Consider the following 23,363-nt stretch of genomic DNA (forward strand, 5'->3'; position numbering starts at 1 on the left):
GGTGCTCCCCCCACTACCATAAAGCTGCATCTGCCCACATCAATCATCAATCAATACAATGCCCCCAAGGTGCTTACAACCCCATCTTATGGAAACATTTTATCAATTAAGGTCTCTGTTCAGATAATCTAGCTTCTCTCAAGTTGACATAAAACTAACTAAGTCATCAATGCTTTACAAAAAAATCATAGAATTGAAGCTCATGGTGTATAAACTCTCTCTCTCTCTCTCTCTCTCTCTCTCTCTCTCTCTCTCTCTCTCTCTTTCACTGTGTGTGTGTGTTTGCACGCGTGCGTATAAATATATCCTCTAAAAGTCAACTAATCTAGGAATATGGGGGCTCACAGGGCCTGGGTCACTAATCATGGAACACACAGGAGCTGGACCTAGAGCCCCTACATATTTGTAGCAAATATGCTGCTTGGTTTTCATGTGGGTCTTCTAACAAGTGGAGCAGGGGATGTTTCAGTCTCTGTTCCCTGCCATTGGATCCCCTTCCGTCTACCTGGACTGCCCTGGTTGGGCATCAGTGGGAAAAGATATGCCTAGTACCACTGGGACTAGATGCCCCAGATTGGAGTGGTACACAAAGTGGGGGGCTTCCTTTCTTTGAAGAAAAGTGGAGAGAGAAACGTGGGGAGGTATTTGTAAAGGTGGGACTAGAAGGGGGGTCTGTGATCAGAATCTAAAGTGAATAAAAAAATTTAAAAAAACAAACAAAACAAAAATTAAGATTCAAATCATCTGAAGAAGTAAAGGGGTTAACACTTACTGAGTTCACAACATGGATTTGGAATTTTATTTTTCCCCTCATTTAACCCTAAAACATAATTCCCACTTCGTAGTTTAAAAAAATGAAGGGTTCATGAATATAAAAGCTGAGCTCTTGCTGAGACTTAGGACTCACTTTCATTAAATCTGACCCCAAGCCTGTTCTCTGTCTCAGCATCTTTCTGGATCTTTCCTTTATAGAAATGGAGATTATATTTGTTAGATATCAAGAGTCATCCGTAACTTAAGAAACTGAACTAAATTCTATAAAAATTATTTTAAGAGATGGTGTACCTTCCTTTTATTTCCTATGAATCAAAGTTATTCCTTTGTGTTTTATTTTTTTATGATGGAGTTATGACTTCAGCCCCAGCTATTTCTGCTTTTAATGTGTCTCCCATTCCTGAAGTTGAGGGAGTTAGTGATGTGTATTAACTTGATTAGTGTCAATCTCACTGGGAAAGATATATCTTAGCTACTGTCATCTGGAGCTCAAGTTATATTCAGGTGTGACTTGACTCTAATACTTCTTTGACTTGCCTGTTCTTTTCCATGGGAAATTCTGGGGGTTTCTCTGGTCATATAGCTCTTCCTACTGCATGTGTGGTTGTTGGAACAGGACTGATGAGAATAAGGACAAGACTTCAGTATTTTCTTCCTTTCCAGTCTCTCTCCTAATGAATGGGTAAACTTGTCTTGTAGGTTTGTTAGTTTTCTGTGTTAGCCTTCATTACATAAAGGTGTGTAAAAGGATATTAAATAGCACATTTTCATATAATTTTTATGTTATATAGATTGCTTTTTACTCTCTGAATTGGTTATATATAGCAGCTCTACCCTAGAGGTCATGAATGCCAAGCTAGGGTTTGAAAATCTGGGGATAAAATGTATATTTGGTGAAATTTTACACGTATTGTCACTATATAACAAGCATCTTATCAACATGTAGTAAATTCTTTCTAAATTAAATCAAGTTAAATATTACAAAACAGTTAATAAATACATTAGCATCAATTTAGGCATCTCTGAATGTGGATGATGTGGTGGTTTGGATAAGAATGTCCCACCTAGCCTCATATATTTGAATTTATGGTCCCCAGTCAGTAAAACCATTTGGGACAGATTAGGGAGTGTGGCCTTGTTGGAGGAGGTATGTTACTGGGGTTGGTCTTTGAGGTTTCAAAAGACCTGTACTATTCGAAGATGAGCTTTCAGTGGCTACTCCAGTCACCTGATACCTGTTACCTCTACTTTATCATCATGAACTTTAACTTTCTGAAATCTTAAGCCTAAAATAAACTTTTCTATATGTTGCCTTTGTCATGATGTCTCACCACAGCAACAGAAAAGAAACTAGCAGAGAAGTATTTTTTAAAAAATCGTCTTGTGGGGACTTTTCACCCCAAATTTCTAGACTCCCTCCCTCAAGTCTAAATTCAATGTATTATTGATTGTGCAGAAGCAAAAATAGTCCTTCTTATAACTGGACACACTTGAGAATTCTGATTTACCTGCCTGATTAAGTGTGTTTGGTATTACCTTTGGAAAAGCAGAGTAGGAGACTAAGAAAATGAGACATTAAAAGAGCCATGCTAGCACTAGAGAAACTCGGAGTACATTTGAAAACTCACAGAAAATGCTTGAAAATATAGAATTCTGTCCATCTATTTCATTTATTGCAGGACAAAGAAATAGATTTGTGGGTCCATGTAGTATTTCTTCAGAAATCTATTTCCTTCTTGACTTTTAATTTCATCAGATCATGAGGAATTTGCTGTAGTTTATTTGACTGCTAAGATTAATTTGCACTAATGTGTTAAATCTGAAACCATTTGAACTTCAGCACTGTATCTTCAGTGTTGATGTGAGAGGTTGTTTACTATTTAAAGCCTTTCTTGAGTTTGAAAACTTGTCTGCAAAGTATTTTTAAAGGTAGAATAGAATGCCCTTCTTTCAAGAAGTGCATTGTACCTCAGGCTTGTTTTAAAATTAGGTCTGTGTTGGTAGTTTTAGTTTATGTCATTACAGTGGTAATAGAGGAGGAAGCCTGAAGAAAGAGAGTAGCAAAGACCTAAGAATAATACCACTGATAATACCCTTTGTGACAATTAGTTGTAATTTGTATCATTCATACATAGTTCCAAAGGCTTATGACTAGGCATCATTGGTACTAATTAGAAACAAAGACCAGCAAACATGACTTTAGCTTCAGAGAATTTATAGCCCAGTGAAAGGGGTGTGGGGAGACACAGCATTCAGTACCACCAAGTGATATGCCAGCAGTCCAGGTGACTCATCACATAAGATATTTTGCCATGTTTAAGAAAACAAAAGCCATCTTCTGAGGTCTTCTTTGATTTTTTTCTTCAGAGACTTGAAGTTCTTGATGTACAGTTCTTTCACTTATTTAGTTATAGTCACACCAAGATATTTTATATTATTTGTGACTATTGTGAAGGGTGTTATTTCTCTAATTTCTTTCTCAGCCTGTTTATCCTTTGTTTATAGGAAGGCTACTGATTTGTTTGAGTTTATTTTATATCCAGCCACTTAGATGAAATTGTTTATCAGGATTAGAAGTTCTCTGGTGAAATTTTTGGGGTCACTAAATATACTATCATATCATTTGGAAATAGTGAAATTTTGACTTCTTCTTTGCCAATTTGTATCTCTTTGACCTCCTTTTGTTGTTTAATTGCTCTATCTAGAACTTCAAGTACAATATAGAATAGGTAGGGGGAGAGTGGGCAACCTTGTGTAGTCCCTGATTTCAGTGGGATTGGTTCAAGTTTTGCTCCATTTAGTTTGATGTTGGCTATTGGTTTGCTGTATATTGCTTTTACTATGTTTAGGTAGGGGCTTTGAATTCCTGATCTTTCCAAGACTTTTATCATGAAGGGATGTTGAATTTTGTCAAATGCTTTCTCAGCATCTAATGAAATGGTCATGTGGTTTTTTTAATTCGAGTTTGTTTATATAGTGGATTATGTTGATAGATTTCCATACATTGAACCATCCCTGCATCCCTGGGATGAAACCTACTTGATCATGGTGAATGATCATTTTGATGTGTTCTTGGATTCAGTTTGCATATACCCAGAAGATGGTTCAACATGTAACAAGGACACATGATCCACTATGTTCATAGCAGCCGTATTTAAAATAGCCAGAATCTGGAAGGCACTCAGATGTCTCTCAACAGAGGAATGGATACAGAAAATGTGGTCCATTTACACAATGGAATACTACTCACTATTAAAAACAATGACTTCATGAAATTCTTAGGCAAATGGATGGATCTAAAAAATATCATCCTGAGTAAGGAAACTCAGTCACAAAAGAACACACATGGTATGTATTCACTGATAAGTAGATATTAGGCAAAGAACATGGCATACCCATGATACAACTCACGGGCCACATGAAGCTCAAGAGGAAGGAAGACCAAAGAGTGGTGTTTTAGTCTTACTCAGAAGGGGAACAATATAATAAACAAAAGTAGAGGGTAGGAGGGACTTGGGAGTAAGAGAGGAGTTGCAGGGGGAAAGAGGGGAGAATCAGGTATAGGAGGAGATGAAGGAGATGTACATAGGGTCAGGAAATTGAAAAGAGGTGTGCAGCAATGGGAGATGAGGAACTGAGGGTAGCAACTAAAAAGTCTCAGATGCCAGGAAAGCAAGAGCCTCCCAGGACACCGTGGGGATGACATTAGCTGAAATACCCCACAAAGGGGAGGGAGAACCTGTAGAGACCATATCCAGTGGTTAGGCGTCACCCCCTGGTTGAGGGATGGGGCCACCCACTCATCTCCAAAATTTTAACCCAGAATTGCTCCTGTCTAAAGGAAATACAGGGACAAAGAGTGGAGCAGTGACTGAAGAAAAGGCCATCCAGAGACTTCCCTACCTGGGGATCCATCTCACATGTAGGCACCAAACCTAGACACTATTGAAGATGCCAAGAAGTGCTTGCTGATAGGAGCCTGATACAGCTGTCTCCTGAGAGGCTTTGCCAGATGACCAGTACAGATGTGGATGCTTGAAGCTTACCATCAGACTAAGTACAGGGACCCCCATGGAGGAGTTAGGGGAAGAACTAAGGAACTGAAGGGGCCTTATCTGGCATCAATAGGAGGGAAGGCCCTTGGTCTTGTGAAGGCTTGATATACGATGTAGAGGAATGCTAGGGTGGTTAGGCAGGAGTGGGTGGGTGGAGAAGCACCCTCAGAGAAGCAGGGTAAAGGGGATGAGATAGGGAGTTTGCAGAGGGGAAACCAGGAAAGGAGATAATATTTGTTTTTTTTTTTAATTTATTTATTTTTTCTCAAATTGTAATTCATTTTCACAGGGGTTATAAACACAGAAAGGCAGGATGTGGGGAAGGGGATGACATGCTGGGAAGGGATGGATATATAGGAAACATTTATATGAAAGGAAGCTTACTTGTGGGAATGGTGTGTGATGGTTTCACACACCATTAATAGTGGTTAATAGTGAGGTTAATACTATGATTTGTCTTCCTCACAGATCCCTAAGAACAGAAAACAACTGTTGACTACTCACGCTCCAGCATTCTTCAGTATGGCTGAGAAGTAAGACTCTGTCATAGGTGAGCTGAATGACTGAATTAGAAATGGATGATACTCTATCAAGGCTCAAATTATACATCTCTGTATGACATGCACTCTGTAACTTAAATGTTAATTACAATATTTGGATACTAAAGATTAAATAAATAGATGTATACTATATTTAGTTCACAAAATATTCAATCAAAAGTAATATGACATTTGTTAGAATCATAACTCTGGTCTAAGAAAGCATACTATAAAGCTTCATTTCCCACAAGTGATTCTTAATTCTTGCAATTCGCTCTACTGAAACAAAAGCATAGAAACTAATTCATAATAATAAGATTTGGTCGTGTACTGATTTTTTCCCTCCTATGTGAATTAAATGTATTTCTCAAAGTTTTAAAATGGGCGTTATTCAATGCTGTTAGATTTATTTATTTATTTATTTATTTATTTATTTATTTATTTTTTACCAAGCGTTCCAGTGTCAGGAGGGATAGCTAATTTCACAGAAAACAGATTAATATCCAGCCAGTTTCTGAGAAACAGAAGAAAGACCGGAAATCAATAGAGCGAGGTTTAATCAAGACAAATGAAAAGTGATTCACTAGGGAAAGATCAAATCTGAAGGCAGAAAAAGTATGAAGCTTAAAATTGTAGGTCAGCAGTTGTTAGCGCGCACGCGTGTGTGTGTGTGTGTGTGTGTGTGTGTGTGTGTGTGTGTGTAGGGTGGGGTGGGGGGACAGGGAGGAGAGATGTCCAGGTGGTTGTTGTCAGTAAATTTGGTGTGAGTTTAAAATCGGATGCTACCAACACAAAAGGTTAAATACCACATAAGAAAGTTTTAGCGGATGCATCATAGGTATGATCTGGAGGTTAAGATTCTTCTCGTCTTCTTTTCTTTCAGCATTGCAAGGCTCACATATAAAACATAATATTTAACTAGCCGATGACCTTCAGTTTGTGAGTCTAGTCTTAGCTGTCAGATTTGAAAAACAATTACAGAACAACCAAAGCCTCTCATGCAGTTGGGGTGTTATGTACTCTGTGATAGCACGATGGGCTGATGATCTGATGATCTTCTTCACACCGGCTGCCTCTTTACCTCTCAGCTCCCACTCTGCCTTGACTTTCTCTTTTCTCCGTCTGAACTGTCTTCTTCCCATCTCTACTTACAGAAATCTAGTCCGTCAATCTAGGCTAGCCTGAAATGAAATCCTGCTGATGAAGACTTTCTTCATTTCTCCTGTCATTCCAAATATCCCACACTATCTGCTGTTGGGGTCCCTTTCCCAAGAGATAGGTTGAGGTGAGAGGAAAGCAGTAATATAGGTATTAGGGGAAGAGGCACTACAGGGTTGCTCTGGACAAAGCTGTATCTAGATATTTCAAAATTCCCTATATTTAAGAAAGTTCTGCCATAGCTTGTAAGAGCACAAAGTGGAACATACATTGTGTGAGACGTGTCCCAGGAAGATAAAGGGTGCCTGAGGAATGAAGGACCTCAAAAGGACTCTTAATAAAAATCAAATATACCTGCCCTATTATCTGTATATTATTTGTAAACTCCAAATGCTTGGTCAAGGATCCCAGAAGGCAAGAGTAGATGAGCAAAATTCATCAGTTTAGTGGCTCATTTTTTGGACACTGAATTCAATACCTTACCTAGGACCCCTGTCTAGCAGATATGTTTGTCATGGCATATAATGATACTGGGAGTATTGCTTCTTCCCATACATAAAACAATATGAAAATATTTTGTGACCCAGTGGCTCATATAGCAGGAAAGAGCTCTGGAGAAGTTTGATGCCATCCTGAGTTTTGAGTTACAGATTCTAAAAGAATATGTGTTGTTGGTACCAGTAATTCAGAATGGATGTTAGTGCAACTAGTCAGGAAAAGCTTAGTAAAAAAAGCAAGGTCTTACTAACTGCTGCAAAATATACATCATTCTAGAAATGGTTCCTGGCATGCTCCTGAGCGGTGGGATATACTGAAACACTGATCATGAAGTACCAACTGACTATGCTTCTGGAGTACTCTTCCTCAGATTTTTGAAAAGACATTCTTATTCTTCGTCCTGAAATTTTCAAATTACAGATTACTTCTATTTAAATAGTAAGAGAACTATTAACTGTTGACAGCTGTCAACAACCAGTGTTTCCTTGGCTTTAATACCTGTTGATTTGTCAAGAGTTTAAAATTCCTTTGTACATTTTAAGTAGTTTGACAAGTTTAGCTCAGATTTAAATTCTTTTGTGTGTCAGAAGTTACTTGAACTATATTAATTCCAAGTTGCAGAAATTATCTTAGGATGTTTAAGTGACGGCAAAACAGCACTTAATAAGTTTAAAGTGTATCTTGGCAACTGTTGAGTGTCAGAAACGATTATGCCAGAGTATGTCTGCAGTTGGGGCTTTCTCTGATTCTTTACTCCTTATGATTTATTTGCATTTTTATCTCTCTTTCTTATGAGCTCCCCCCTCTCATCTCTCTTCCTTCTTTCCTGGTTAGACTTCTCTTGTTTACATATCTCTCAAATGCTCTCAAATGATTCCATTTACTACAGGCCTGACTCATTTGCTTTTAAAATCTTTTTTTTTTTGTAGTAAAGCAAACCAGGTTGATTTGAAGTCATTTGCAAATCTGGATGACCTAGGGAAGGGATATGCTCATTCCTTCAGGTCTTTCGGTCCACTTGACTGTGTTTTGTGAGCTGTTGTATTTGCTCTCATGTCATTGTTACTGTGCTTGCTACCCTCTTTCCAAAGCTTGTGTGGTATCTTCTGGTATCATGGAAGCTAGTCTCTAGAAAGGAGGCTTCCAGAGTACTTACAGCTTAGAGGCCTCTGGACCATGTGTCTGAAATGCATGCTTCCTTAAACAACAGGGTCTGACTTCCACCACTGTGTGCAACCAAGGGTAGTAGCAATAGCATGCTATGTTTTAGGAGTCTCTTGGACAGTTCTGACCAACAACTTAAAAGAGGGATTCTTATGATTTGTATTGAGGCTTTTTTTAGCCTTTGGCTCATGAGATGGTGATCATTGTCTGCCCAGATAGAAAAATTTCATTTAACTTATATACATATACTTATGTACTAACATAAATATATTTTGGGAATTTTAAAGGTAGATAGTAATAAAATTTCTTATGAGTTTTTCAGACATCTTTACTGTTATATTATCTTCCTCCTTTTTTTTCTGTATTTAAGTCTCACTCTTTCATAATTAGAACCCCTTTATCTTCTTTCAACCATTTCCCAATCCAGATCACTTGTACTCTGATATCCGCCTTTCTTTTGCTCCTTCCCACAAGCTATTGTCCCTTTGTACAGCACTGTTTTCTGCTATTACTCCAGAATATGTACTCATATCTAATGCCTCTAGTGGATAATCTTTGCTGTTAACTTGACACATTGGAGAAGATGAAACTCAATTAAGGAATTGCTTGTATCAGACTGATCTATGGGTATTTCCACAGGACACTTTCTTGATTGCTAGTTGCAGTAGAACAGCTCAATCTAGTATGGGTGGTGCCATTCCTAGGCAGGTGGGCCTAGGCTATGTAGGAAAGCTGGCTGACCAAGCTAGGGGATACAAGTCCGTAAGCACCATTCCTCCATGGTCTTTGCTTCAGTTCTTGCTTTCAGAATCTTTTCTTTGTTTCCCTGATGACGAACTACAACACTGAGCTAAATAAATTATTTTTTTTCTTAAGATGCATTCACTCATGGTATTTTATCACAGGAAAAAAGGAAAGGAAAGCAAATCCAACTGGAATAACTTCAATCATATTTTGAAAGTGAAAATGAGCCCTATCTTGTAAGTCATTTAAAGGTAGATCTTATAACTAAAACATTTCATTTTATTTAAAAAATATATCATTCTTTTTCACACTAGGACACTAGGGCATGGGCTAGTATTTTGTCATCTATATAATAAGAAAATGGAGTAATGATCATGGTGGAAGACTCTGGTCAGACCACTGGACAACGGAATTGTTTTCCTGTCTTCTAATTTACATGTTTTAGAGGCCAATGAATTCACATAGACTACTTATTTTTCTATTAGTTTAATTTGGCTTTATTTTGTATTTAATTTCTGAGTTGTAGAACACTTTTAAGTAATATAATTTAAAATGAAATAAATTCAATAATTTAAAATGCCACGAGTTATACAAAATAGCCATCATACCCATCTAGTGTGGTTAAATACATAATTTGTTTTAAAATAGGTTTATGTATACCACAGTAATTCACAAAAGCAACATGGGAATAACTAAACAAATAATTTTCAATAGGCTTTCCCATCTGAATACTATTTTTGAAACCCTACTAGGATATAAAGGAAATTTGTAGTTAATAAAGAATTAGAGAGAGTGCATAGAGATTTAGCTAAGTAAATCAGAGAGGATTTTAAAATATGAATGAAATGCCATCAACAGTGTTTTGTCGAGGAATGTTAATAAAGTGTGCTGAGACTTCTGTGATACTTCGCGAATCTTAAGTGCTGTGGATTCTCTTTGGTAATGATACTGCATTATAAGAAGAGTCAATATTTGTATGACACAAGATTAAACAATAGATTGCCTGAATTGGCACCATTCATTTGTTTTGCAGGATGATGTGCTCTGAGTTGAGGAGCATATATTAATATTCATTTTTCGTTTTGAAATGCCAATTTAGGCTATGAATGCAGACCCAAATATAGTAATGCAAATTTAGAAACACAATGACTGACATTTCAGGGGTCAGGAAACAGCAAAATCTGTGAAAAGCTCAGGAAGTTTTACCTTCACTTGAGAGTCTCAATGGAGTGAACATATTGTTGCCTGATAATGAAAGTGAGAATGGGAAAGAAAGGGGTACAAAAAAGAGACATGGTAGAAAATCCTCACAATGAGATGACACACTGGACATATCTTATACAATGTACATTGAAAAATGTATCTATAAATGCATTTATCTGAAACCACCACTAGGAAACATCAGCCTCAAAGACCTTTGTTGGTACCATTCAACCCTGTATGAATTTTTTCAATCATTGTTCTCTCTCTCAATCTCTCTCTCTCTCTCTCTCTCTCTCTCTCTCTCTCTCTCTCTCTCTCTCTCTCTCTCTCTCCAGTATTGACTATTGACCATAAGGCTCTGCACATGCTAGGTAAGCATCTTACCACAGAGCTATATCATTCTACACTTATAAAAATAGTTGAATTTTTAATGTTGAGATCCATCATCAAGATGACCCAGCTCATCTTAACTTGTTGCTCTGTTCCTCAGAGCGACCTGGATCTTGCCATCATCCTATCTCAGTTTTCTGGGTCTCTGGGGTTGCAGGCTTACATCACTAGTTCCAGATGCTTTCTTTGACTTCTTTTTCTGAAGACTGGATTGAATTTTGTGTTTACGGTATCAAATATTTGTGTTATATGCAAATGTATCCATAAACAGTATAAAACAGTATATTGTTTCCTTTGACTGTAAATTTTGAATATATATATACATATATATATATATATCTTGAAATTTCTTCTCACCCTCCTTAAAGATTCATTCATTCTGATGCCTGCACTATACTCATCTTTGCTGTTGTACAAGGTTCTATTTCATAAATATGTCATATTTTACCTGTTCCCTCAAGAGTGAGTGTTTAAAGTAGGGAAACAGGCTAGTGGAAAATTACCCTGCCCCTGGTCTTGCCCAGAACTCTGAGACTTGGAAATGACTGTCCCAATAGCCCAGTGTTAGTGGCTAAACAATGTTTCAAAGTTGGCTGCCAATCAATACTTCTTTCCTCACTATACTTTTCCATTAGCTCACTGGGTATCCTCCAAAATCCCTATGAGAGCCCTCCCTTTTGTGCAACCATCTGCTGTATCTCTTCTCATTCAGAGGCAGCCACTGTTCTGTGTTTCTAACCAATAAATCTCTTGTGTGAGATTTGTTACCTGGTGTGACTTTGTGATATTCCTTGGCTCCTGATTGCCAAGATACCTGTGTGTGGGAAAAACCCTTTTACTGAGAACCTTCTAATATGTAGAATTCTCAACATACTATGAAGGACTTTCATGACACATGCACGTGTGTCAATGTCCTGTAGTCTTGCGCAGCAGATCAAGTTTCTGTGGTCAGGAAAGTGCTTTGTTTCATGCTGCCTCATATTTCTACCAGCTTCTTCACAGTCTCTTTTCAGCTCCCTCTGTGTAGCCAGTATGAATGCAGAAATAAGTTTTTATTGAACTCAATTTAGAATAGAATAAAGAAGAAAAAACTGTATATTTATCATACACAAGATAATATTCTAAAAATATAGACAGCACATTCTCAGTAATATATGTGCTCAATACTGCTGAGAATATTTTATTTAACTTTTTAAATTTAATTAAAATGTATCTACATTTGTCTATTGACTTCTGTTTTGGAGAGAGTATGTGAAAGGCGTGTTCTTGAGGATGGATGTACAGAGTGCACATAAATGGTTTGTTTTTCCCCAGCACATTCACTTCAGCTTCAATAACAATGCTTGGTTCACCATGCCTCTTCTTGCTCACCAGTGCTTTGTAGATTCCGATTATCATCCTTCTGCTGTCCCGTACTTCTCTGTATTCCCTTTTCCACCTAGTACACTTTAGAAGATGACTACTTTCCCTTGCTCTTATAAAAATTTGGGATTAGACATGAAAGCACAATATTCTTCAGTATATATGTATATTGGTGCTTATGCACCCATGCATGCACATACTTACAGGTTCCTATGACTCTACATGCAAATGTGGAGACCAGAGTTTGATGATGAGATAGATTCTTTCTCTGTTGCTTTACACCTTATTTTCGAGACCAGTTTCTCATTTGACCTTGTGCTTGTTGGTTGTCCAGACCAGGTAGTCAGAGAGAGGTGATACCTTCCTGACTCCACTTGCTCAACACTGAGATCACAAACACCTGCCATGGTGGCTAAATTTTCATGCAGATGTTGTGATCCCACCTCAGATCCTCCTGCTTCTTCAGGAAGCACCTTATACACTGAGCCATTTTCCCAGCCCCCAGACATAATGCTCTGAAGTATTTCATATACTCTCTTATGAGAAATAAAGCAATTATAAAGAAGTAGGATAGATAAGTGCTTCTTATTTGGAGCTCATTTACATCAGGAAGCGCTCCTTGCTCTGGAGAAATAATCATCCACCACCACAACCTTATGTCTCTGGGGTTTGGAATAAATGAATCTGAGTACTACCTTGCCTTCCTTTTTCTGTACAGGTGTGTCAGCACCATGGCAGCCTGCAGACTGAAGTAGTAGATGAGAACAGAATCTGAGCAGCCACCTTATCTAAGATGAGTGGAAGGTCTTCTGTGTATCTCTATTACTTCCCTTCATTTTTTTTTTTTTGTTGTTGTTATTTGGAAAGAGTTGACAGGATTATCTCATATTAGGCTCAGTTTGATTTAGAGTGAATGGTGTTTGAGACTCAAATAATAGGGTATTTCAGTTAACATTGACTGAAAAATGCACAGTGTAATAAAACAATTAAAGTGTGTGTGTGTGTGTGTGTGTGTGTGTGTGTGTGTGCATGTTTATGTGTGTGAAATAAGGGTGGTGGGAAAACAGGAAAAGAATGAGTGAGAAGAAAGGGGGAGTACATGAATATTGGAAGCAGGGTTAAATACACATGGTGGAAGAAAGTGAACTAGTGGGAAACATGATTTTATGGTTCACAGTGTGTCTGTGAAGCTCATTTCTACACACACACACACCTTCATGCACACAGTTACAAGTCATCTGTACGGGATGGTCACAACTCCTTTGTACCACACAAAATGAAAATAAACTAATAAAAACAGTTTGTCAAAAATTTTAAAGATTTATTTTATCAGTTTAAGTGTGTGTGTGTGTGTGTGTGTGTGTGTGTGTGTATGTGTGTTCTAAGATCTATATGTTGGTTTGTGCATGTGAGTGCCACTGACTCAGAAACAAAAGGTATTACATTGGCCTGCAACTGGAGTCACAGGAGATTCTAACTTGGGTGCCCAAAGATTCAAGCCTGTTAAGTCCTATGTAAGAATAGCCCTTAATTGCAGACCCATCTCTCTAGTTCCTAGGCTGAATATTTTAAACATCTGATTTTGAGAAGTCATACATTATACATTATAATTCTTTTAAAGTTTTACTCTTAGAAAATTTCATAAAATGTAGTGTGATCATATACACACTGAGTCCGTTTTCCAACCTTCTCCTGGTCATTCCCTACACATCTCCCTCCCAACTTCATCTTTTCTCTCTCTCTCTCTCTCTCTCTCTCTCTCTCTCTCTCTCTCTCTCTCTCTCTCTCTCTCTCTTTCTTTCTTTCTAAATTATAATCCACTGAGTCCAGTTAGTGTTGTCTATATGTTTATGTATATGCAATCATCCACTGGGGCATAAAAGACATCCACTAGCAAGTCAAAAGTTCTAGCTCAATGAAAATAATTTCTTTCTAAATAAAATGTCTTATACTGTGTATATCTTTCTTCAAGCTGAGTATAATAGCATTAATCTTAGCAACTGATTGTCTTAGTCTAGTCGTTATAAATATCTTTCTTTCTTCCAACACCGATAACGTTTTTTTTCTCCCAAAATATATTTTATTGAAAACATTTTTTTTTTTTACCTAAATGAAATAACAATTCTGTGTTGGAAGACAGGAAAAAATATTGTGATGGCCATGTCAGCTCACAGGGATCTAACACCCTCCTGGGCATGCTGGCAATGGGCTGTGTATATTAGGTTAGCCTCTGGGTATATCTGTGAGGGGTTTCCTAGATCAGGTTGATCCATGCTGAATGTGGGCAGGACCCTTCCCTGCTCTTGGGGTACTGGAATGAAGAAGACAAGTAGGCAAGCTGAGCACCAGCATTCATCACATTTTGCTGTGCCATGTGAGGCAGCGTGACCAGCTGCCTCATTCTCTGTCTCTGTGACTGTCCTAGCATGACAGACAGTATTCTTGTAATGTGAACCAGAAAAGACTCTTCCTCCATTAGGGCTTTCCAGTTATTTTGCTTCAGCACTGCAGAAAGTAAATAAGGAAAAAATCAGCCTGTTTCAGCACCCAAGATTGGTTACCTTATCACATAGAACAGCAATATTGATTGTGAATATCCACAAATACTGAAGTGCTAATATTATATTTTTGAAGTTCAAATCCAGTAAAAGTTATACAATTCATTGTGAAATCGTATGTATTCAGATCATGATCCCAAGAAGACACCATACAGCCCTTGGGTCACAGCATTCTTGTCACTGAAGGGCTGATATAGTAATGCTCTTAGAAGAACCACACAAAGCGATGTTAACTATATATTTTTGTAAATAGATTTTACTGAGTGAGAAAGATGTTTTCTATTCCTATGTAGTTGTAATCTTCATCAAGAATGGTTTTTTTTTGACAAATGCTGTTATTTTAAAAAACAGATACTGAGATGTATACTTTTCAGTGTTTTAATGTGGCAAGTTGCATTAATTTTTATTTTAATAGTCTTTATCTTTTAAAATAAAATTATAATTGCATCATTTTCCCTCTCCCCCTTCCCTTACAACCCCTCTCATGTGCCCAGGCCATTGTTCATGGCCTCTTTTTCTTTGTTTTATTATATATATATATATATATGTGTGTGTGTGTGTGTGTGTGTGTGTGTGTGTGTGTGTGTGTATCTTTTATATATTCATATATATATATACATACATATATTCCTAAATATGTAAATACATGCTTGATCCATATGTTACCTTTATATGATTTCAGAGCTGACTACTTAGTATTATAAACATATTCATAAAAGTTACATTAATTTTTAACAGCTTAAAATACAGTTTATGCATTATAAAGTCTACCTGCTTAAAAAGTAAGATGTAGGAGGTATATAGTGTGCAGTCCAGTGGTATACGCTCAACCCAGCATTGTGTTACACTTAGCAGAAAAATTTTGGATCATTTTAATTTTTCCCCCAAACAATCCAAGCTATTGGGAGTCACTCTGCATTTCTTTCTAATTTTTTTCTTCCCCACATCTTCCTCTCAGCTATCACTAACCTACTTTTTGTCTGTCTAAGTTAGCTTATTGAAGGTGTTTCATATAAATATAAGCTAATAATGTGGTCTATTATTATATTCACTTATATAACATAATATTTTTTATTAATCATTTTATTCATTTACATTTCAAATGATATCCCTCTTCCTGGTTACTCCTCCAGAACCTCTTATCCCATTTCCTCCCCCTCCTTTGCCTCTATGAGGGTGCTCCTCCACCCACTCACCCACTCCCGCCACACTTCTCTAGCATCCCTTTATGCTGGGGGATCATAACTCCACAGGACCAATGGCCTCCTCTCCCAATAATTCCATCAGATAAGTCCATCCTCAGGTACATATGTGTCTGGATCCCTCCAGGTATACTCTTTGGTTGGTGGTTTAGTCTCTGGAAGCTCTCAGTAGTCCAGTTAGTTGATATTATTCTTTCTATGGGGTTGCAATCCTCCTTAGCTCGTACAGTTCTTCCACTAGTTCTTCTGTTGAGGTCCCCACGCTCAGTCAGATGGTTGGCTATGAGCATCTGCATCTGTATTGGTCAGGTATTGGTAGAACCTCTCAGGGAACAGCCATACCAGGTTCCTGTCAGCAAGTGCTTCTTGGTAACAGCAATAGTGTGTGGGTTTGGTGCCTGCAGATGGGATGGATCCCTAGGTGGAGTAGTCTCTTGATGGCCTTTCCTTCAGTCTCTGTTCCATTTTTTTGTCCCTGTCTTTCCTTTGGACAGGAACATTTCTGGATTAAAAATTTTGAGATGTGTGGGTGGTCCTATCCCTCAACTGGGGGCTGTGCCTATCTACTGAAGGTGGTCTCTACAGATTCTACCTCCCCTTTGTTCGGTATTTTTGTCTAAAGTCATCCCTGTTGGGTCCTGGGAGCCTCTTACTTGCCTGGAATATGGGACTTTCTAATGGCTCCCCCAGTTTCCCGTCCTCCCGTTCCATCCTCTGAACTTCTCTCCTGTCCCTTCCAACAGTTGATCCTGCTTCACTTTTTCTCCCTTCCCCTTCCTCTTTCCCTGTCAGGTCCCTTCTTCTCTCTGCCTCCTGTGATTATTTTGTTCCCCCTTCTATGTAGGATTGTTGCATCCACACTTTGGTCTTCTTTCTTCTTAAGCTCCATATGGTTTATGGATTGTATCATGGGTATTCTGAGTATTTGGGCTAATACTCGCTTATCAGTGAGTACATACCATGTGTGTTCTTTTGTGACTGGATTACCTCACTCAGGATGACAGTTTCTAGTTCCATCCATGTGCCTGCAAATTTCATGAAGTCATTATTTTTTAATAGCTGGGTAGTACTCCATTGTGTAAATATACCACATTTTCTGTATCCATTCTTCTGTTGAGGGACAGCTGAGTTGTTTCTAGCTTCTGACTATTATAAATAAGGGTACTATGAACATAGTGGAGCATGTGTCCTTGTTGTATGTTGGAACATTTTTTTGGTATATGTCCAGGAGTGGTATAGCTGGGTCTTCAGGTAGAACTACTTCTGAGAAAATGCCAGATTTATTTCCAAAGTGGTTTTACCAGCTTTCAGTTACACCAGCAACAGAAGAGTGTTCCTCTTTTGCTAGCATTTGCTGTCACCTGCATTTTGATCTTAATCATTCTGATTGGTGTGAGGTGGAATCTCAGGGTCTTTTGATTTGCATCTCTCTGATGACTAAGGATGTTTAACATTTCTTTAAGTGCTTCTTAGCCATTCTAAATTCCTCAGTTGAGAATTCTTTGTCTAGCTCTGTACTCCATTTTTAACAGGATTATTTGGTTCTCTGGAGTCTAATTTCTTGAATTCTTTGTATATTCTAAATATTAGCCTTCTATCGGATGTAGAGTTGGTAAAGATCTTTTCCCAATCTCTTGGTTGCCATTTTGTCCTACTGACAGTGCCATTTATCTTACAGATGCTTTTCAATTTTATGTAGTCCCATTTGTACATATCAGCACAGGGGAAATTTTTGAACAGAAAATCAATGGTTCATGTTCTAAGATCAGCAATCGACAAATAACATAATATTTTTAAAGTTCATCCATATACTATGTACCAGATCTTATCAGTTGAAACATTGAGTAGCCTTGCATTCTTAGGATAAGATTCTACTTTCTTAACATACTATCCTTTTATGTATAGTTGGATTCAATTTATATTTCCATCTCTTTAAAAGCTTTTTCCCCTTCTGAATCCACGTCATGTGTTAAACTATTCTTTTTGCAATGTCTTTGCATAGTTTTGGTATCAGGATGGTGCAGTCCTTGCCTAACAAATTGGAAAATATCTTAATTTTCTAAAAAGCAGATATAAAGAACTGATATTATTTCCTGTTCAAACATGTCATAAATTTTACCAGTAAAATTATCTACATCTGAAGTTTTATTTGGGGGAAGGAATTTAACATGCATTTAATATCTACATTGTATGAAATGTCTTGCAGGCCCAATTGGAAGATAAGGGAGGCTTTCATTAAAGTTAGTTTAGAAAATGCAGTCTATATGGTGATCAATCACGTGCCTGCCTTTCCCATTTTGAACCTCTACACTTACTGGAATTGATTTAATGATAACTCTAAGAGTTAACAAACAGTCTCAGAATGTCATTGTGGCACGTTCGTAAGGAAACTAAGCCACCCACAAGATTTCAATGGCAAGTCCCCTCTGTAGTCATTTCCCTGAGAAAATAATCAAGGAGACAGTATTCTCATTTTGTGCACTGGTTTCCAGAGCTTGCTTAATGTGAATGCCTCTGTCTGCGTTGACATCACAGACTGTAAGATTTGAACTACAGAAAAATTAATGAGAAGATTTCCATCCTTTGAAGGCCTATGGCGGGGGTTGGGGGTGGAAGAGGACTTTCTTTAGCTTATTTAACTCCTTTCCCTCTCAATTACTGTGCTGGTTAACAGAATCCTTGACCTATTTGAATTTCTAAACCTGCAATATAAAATACAACTCTGAGGTAAATGACTTAGCCATAGCCAGTTGCTATGAAGGGAAGAGACAGGCTATGTAGAAGTTTCAAAAGTCAGTATCCAACAGATAAAAATTCATATTCTTCTAGGGTCTCTGCTCTGCTTCAGGCATTACTACATGAAAAGATATACTGCACCAGAGAAGGAAATCAATACCAACTTGTGAAAAGCCCAAGTGGGAATGGCTTGAATGAAGCCTCACATTCAATAGGAAGTTCAGAGCTACGGCTGTCTAATTGTCCAGTGAAAGAAAATAAAAATTCGTGACCTTCCTTAGATCATAGACCATGAGGAGAGTTTTGAAAAATGGACAAAGAAAGGAAAGTTCAAAGTGGGAAATATAATAACCCCCTGATAAAAGCCATTGAAAGCTAGCAAATCAGTCATCCAGAGTAAAACTTCAAATGAATAAGCATGCTAAATTCTAGTACTTTATAAATAGTAAGAACAATAATAAATTATCTTAGCCTATTTAATTAGTCTGTGGTATATAATGTCACAAGAGACACAATTATGAAAGTGAGCACAATAAACAAAGCATGCATGCACGTTTAAAGACTTCCAGTTAGAAATTCCTTTGGTTTAATTTGCATGTAAGGTTTTATTACTTATGTTGAGTGACTCAATCGAGATGCTTGCTTCTTCAAAATTTTCTTGTGTTTTGAAAAGTTTTTTCATTATTTATTTTGTCTAATAGCTATATAGTTTTTTGAAAAAATGTCTATTTCAACTGTTAGAAAATATGCAAAAACAAACTGAATTCTATCAGCTTAACTTTTTGTGTGTTCTGTATGTGATGAATACCGGTGGACATGCATGTTACCATGCATTTGTGATTGTCAACAGACAACCTTAGGTATGGGACCTCACCTGACATCTTCTTGAGTCAGGGTTTCCTTGTTTATTATTTTCCTGTTGTTTATGACAGTCTAGCTTGCTTCTATCTTCTGGGGATTCTCCTGTTACTACTTTCCATATTTCCAGAGAAGCATTAGGATTGCATATATTTATATTTTTTCTCTACTTCTATTTGGGTTCTTGGGATTTGAATTGATGTCTTTTGGCTTGTGTGACAAATAATTTTATTAACTGAATTATCTCTGTTGTCCCAGAATGATTACTTTTTCATGAGAAGGAAAACTATGTTTTTTAAACCTATGTACTCAGACCCTTGGAGGTGTTAAAGTATAAACAAGTACAATGAGTTTGAAGAACAATATAAAAATAGCTAGCAAGTCTCAAGATGCACATATCTCAAGGCCAACTAAATACTATATTCCCAGAGTTGTCTGAATTTATCTATGTATTTATCTTTGTATACATAAAGACTTAGACCATACATAGGAATGTACAGGCAATGTCTATATGTAGTCATAATTATATTTATAGTCTTTACAATTAAACTGAAAAGTATGTTCAGCAATAGGAATTGTACTGGCTGGTTTTGTGTGTCAACTTGACACAAGCTGGAGTTATCACAGAGAGAAAAGCCTCCCTTGAGGACATGCCTCCATGAGATTCAGCTGTAAGGCATTTTATTGATTAATGATCAAGAGTTGGAGGGCTCATTGTGGGTAGTGCCATCCCTGGGCTTTTAGTCCTGGTTTCTATAAGAAAGCAAGCTGAGCAAGTCAGGGGAAGTAATCCAGTAAGCAGCACCCCTCTATCGCCCCTACATCTGCTCCTGCCTCTAAGTTCCTGCCCTATGTGAGTTCCTGTCCTGACTTCCTTTGGTAATGAACAACAATGTGGAAAGACAAGCTGAATAAACTCATTCTTTCCCAACTTGCTTCTTGGTCTTGGTGTTTTGTGCAGGAATACAAATCCTGACTAAAACAGGAACCAAAAGTCATTTTTATTTTCTTTTTGTTTTTATCAGACTTCATTTGTTTTCTTTCAACTTTAAAAGGGCTATTTGGCTTCCCAGTTTTTGGGTGGGGATCTCACATTGTGTGTCAACAGGATTGATGTCAGGAGATTATGGAGTCATGTGACAAATCCCAGGAATCAGACTCTGGCCACCAGCATCAGGGCGCAGAGCTGAGTTTATTGCATGGTACATAAGCTTATATACAGTGTTTGAGCCAGTCCCAAGACCCTAAATTCTCAGTCAGTTGTCTCTCACTACACCATCTCTATGCCCCAATGAAAACTCTGCCTGATGAGATTATTCAGAAGGACAGTGGGGGAGGGAGTGCATCAACACCTGAATGGACTTCCATGAGGACTCACCTGAAGTAGCCACATCCTTGGCCTTGGTTCCTTTTGCTGTCTGACTGGTATTCTGGGAGTCATCTTAGATCTAATGCCATGTAATGCAGATCAGAACTCTTCAAGGAGTGACAGCAGCCAGGTGCCACTTGCTTTCCATCCCATTTTTCCCTTCACAGGGTTGACCTCTAAGTCCCCCACAACTTTGTAGCAAAATCTGGTCTTTTCTAATGAATTTTGTAGTTCAGGCTGAACTTCAATCCAGGAAAACCTCCTGAATGCTGATATTATATGTATGACTCATTATAGTTTGCTATGGTCTTCTTCTGAAGTAGCTCCAATTTCTACAGGCATTAATATTCTATTTTGCCTCCTTAACTTTTTGCACCTCCCAGAAGATGAAGTCATAAGAACTGTTTGGGTTGAGAAACACTGATGGGTTTTTGGTAATACTCTTGGGAACAGTATACTCAATCATCAGCTCCCAAATGCTTTCTCTAAGAGAATGTAGTTTGTCCTGTGTTTTGTGGAGTTTTCTGAGCATCTGGCCAATGCTCATCTGCAGATGTTTATAGGTGTTATTCTTTCTTTGCTTCTGCATTTGTTCTTCACACTGTGGATTCTGGTGATTGAAGTAAGAACCTGAAACCCAGGGTTCTGGTGTCTGTAGGTTTGTCATGGCTTGTTCATCAATATTTTTCTCTTTTTAAATTTAATTTTGATTTTTTATTAATTATTTTATTTGTTTACATTTCAAATGTCATCCCCCTTCCCAGTCTCCCCTCCATGAAGCCCCACCCCTTTGCCTATAAGAAGGTGCTCCCCGACTCACTCATCTTTTGTTTGAATTTTAACTTATGTTTTAGGTTGGCCCCTTCCAGAGGATGAGAATTTTCAAAGCATCATCAACTGTCTCAAGCCAATGACATTCTGCTAATACTTCATTACTGTACAAGGATGGCCTATTGTCTTGGTCTGATTGTACTTGTTTTCTGGATGGCTATCCATAGGTGGCCTGGATAGTACACCCCATTGTGCTAGAGGAAGCCTGTGCTCTATCCAATAGTCTAAAGACTAGGGTGTGGAGGTCATGGGCTATGTTTAAGTAAAATCTAACATTCTTTACATGGCTCTCAGAATAGTATTTTATGTCCATTCTATCCCAAATCATGGGCAGTATCTTCATCACCTATTGACTGTTTTGCACAGACTGCAATGGCTATGATGACTCAGGCTTCACCCACTTTGTTACATATCCTTATAATGAATATAAAGCTGTAATCAAACTGTGAATAAACTATATATATGTTTTGGAACTTTTACCAACAGCATCTTTAAAATATAACAAAGACTTGGTGACTTTAAAAGTGAATGTCTTATTATTTATTTACAACAGATACATACTATATTTATCCTGCCTTCTCTGCCATTCTTTCATGAGTGAGTTGTCAGCCTGTTAGTTAGTAGATCTTAAGAGGTCTTCAGCAAAATTAACAGATTAGTAGCCTCAAAGATAACAACATGGAGTAGGGCAGCCATTTTCAGGACTGGCATGCGAGGAGATGATGGAGACAGACCTGGATAGGAGCTCTTGGCTTCTCAGATTGAAGAAATGTTTCAACATGTTGACAAGTGCTGGTAAAGTGATGATCTTTTGATGATTTATTAACTCAGGGCATTCACTTTAAATACAGTGGGAGTGTTATGGATTATTTTTGGTATCTTCTAATTGTGTGGTGTGTCTGATATTATTCTATTGATTGTACTTTTCCATTGTGTGTCCCAAAGGCAGAGAAGGGCAAACAGCAATCATGAAATATGAATGAGATGCCTCATTAACCTTTGGGCTGTGGAGGACTTGGAAACATCTAATCTATGTTTTTGGCACTTAGAGCTAAGGAGCACTGTAGGGGGTGCAGGGAGAGAGGTGGAGCTGCTTTCTTTGTGAAAAACTGGATGCCAAGGGCTGGTGAGGAGCCTGTTCTTACAGAATAGGTTCCTGCTTTAAAAGATTCTGAAATTTGAGCAAACATAAACGCCATCAATGCCTGCTGGAGCTCAGATCAGGCTGTCTGCAGAGGCTCAATTCATTACCGGATTGTAGAGGTTTGCAGTTTACAGGTACACAGATGTCTGGCATCTGCAACCCATACTTTAAAAAAACATCCTATTGAATACACTCAACAAAGAGGTATTACATTGACAAAACAGAATTCTGTGGCTTTTAAAAGAGCGTGTTCTTACTTTTATATATTTTCATTTGTATGACATTTCCTTCAAAAATACGTAATTTTGAGGTTTAAGGGTAGTAGGGTCATATTATCAGAAGTCGCTATCTAGACTGTCTAGACGGTCTATGGCATGCCTGTCCAGACACTACAGTAGCCTTTCAGATGTATAACCATGTGAATACGGTCCATTAGAGGAAGCAGAATTCTAGAATTTAATATTTTCAAGCATTAATAAAATGTAACATGGCTCTGCAGGCTGACTTCCTATGATATCATAGTCAGTCACGGACCAGCTTTTACAGTAGTATGGAAAGATAAGTAGGCAGAGGATAGCTCACAAGAAGAAAGCCCCAGATGTACTGTGGGACATATGGAGATGTTTAAAGAAATAAGGGGAAATTGGTTCCGGGTGAAAGTGGCACCTCGAGTTTCCTCAGAACCCACCCAGGTGATCACCCGGTGACCAGTAAGTTATTTGACTCAGTATGTCCTCCCTACCTTCCCTTCTCATAGTCTTTAGTGAGTGCTCTAATT

The 23,363-nt window shown here is 37.9% G+C and overlaps 1 long non-coding RNA gene across 1 annotated transcript in view; it reads left to right on the plus strand.

Moving 5' to 3' along the window:
* The first annotated feature begins 5,306 nt into the window (after window positions 1-5,306).
* Window positions 5,307-23,363, plus strand: part of LOC114628537 — a 36,963-nt gene continuing 18,906 nt past the window's right edge. The window contains exon 1 of the long non-coding RNA XR_003712483.1: window positions 5,307-5,379. This is a non-coding gene — a long non-coding RNA (uncharacterized LOC114628537). The remainder of the gene's footprint in view (window positions 5,380-23,363) is intronic.

The sequence above is a fragment of the Grammomys surdaster genome, unplaced genomic scaffold (assembly GCF_004785775.1).
Source record: "Grammomys surdaster isolate TR1022 unplaced genomic scaffold, NIH_TR_1.0 269, whole genome shotgun sequence".
Lineage (NCBI taxonomy): Eukaryota > Metazoa > Chordata > Mammalia > Rodentia > Muridae > Grammomys > Grammomys surdaster.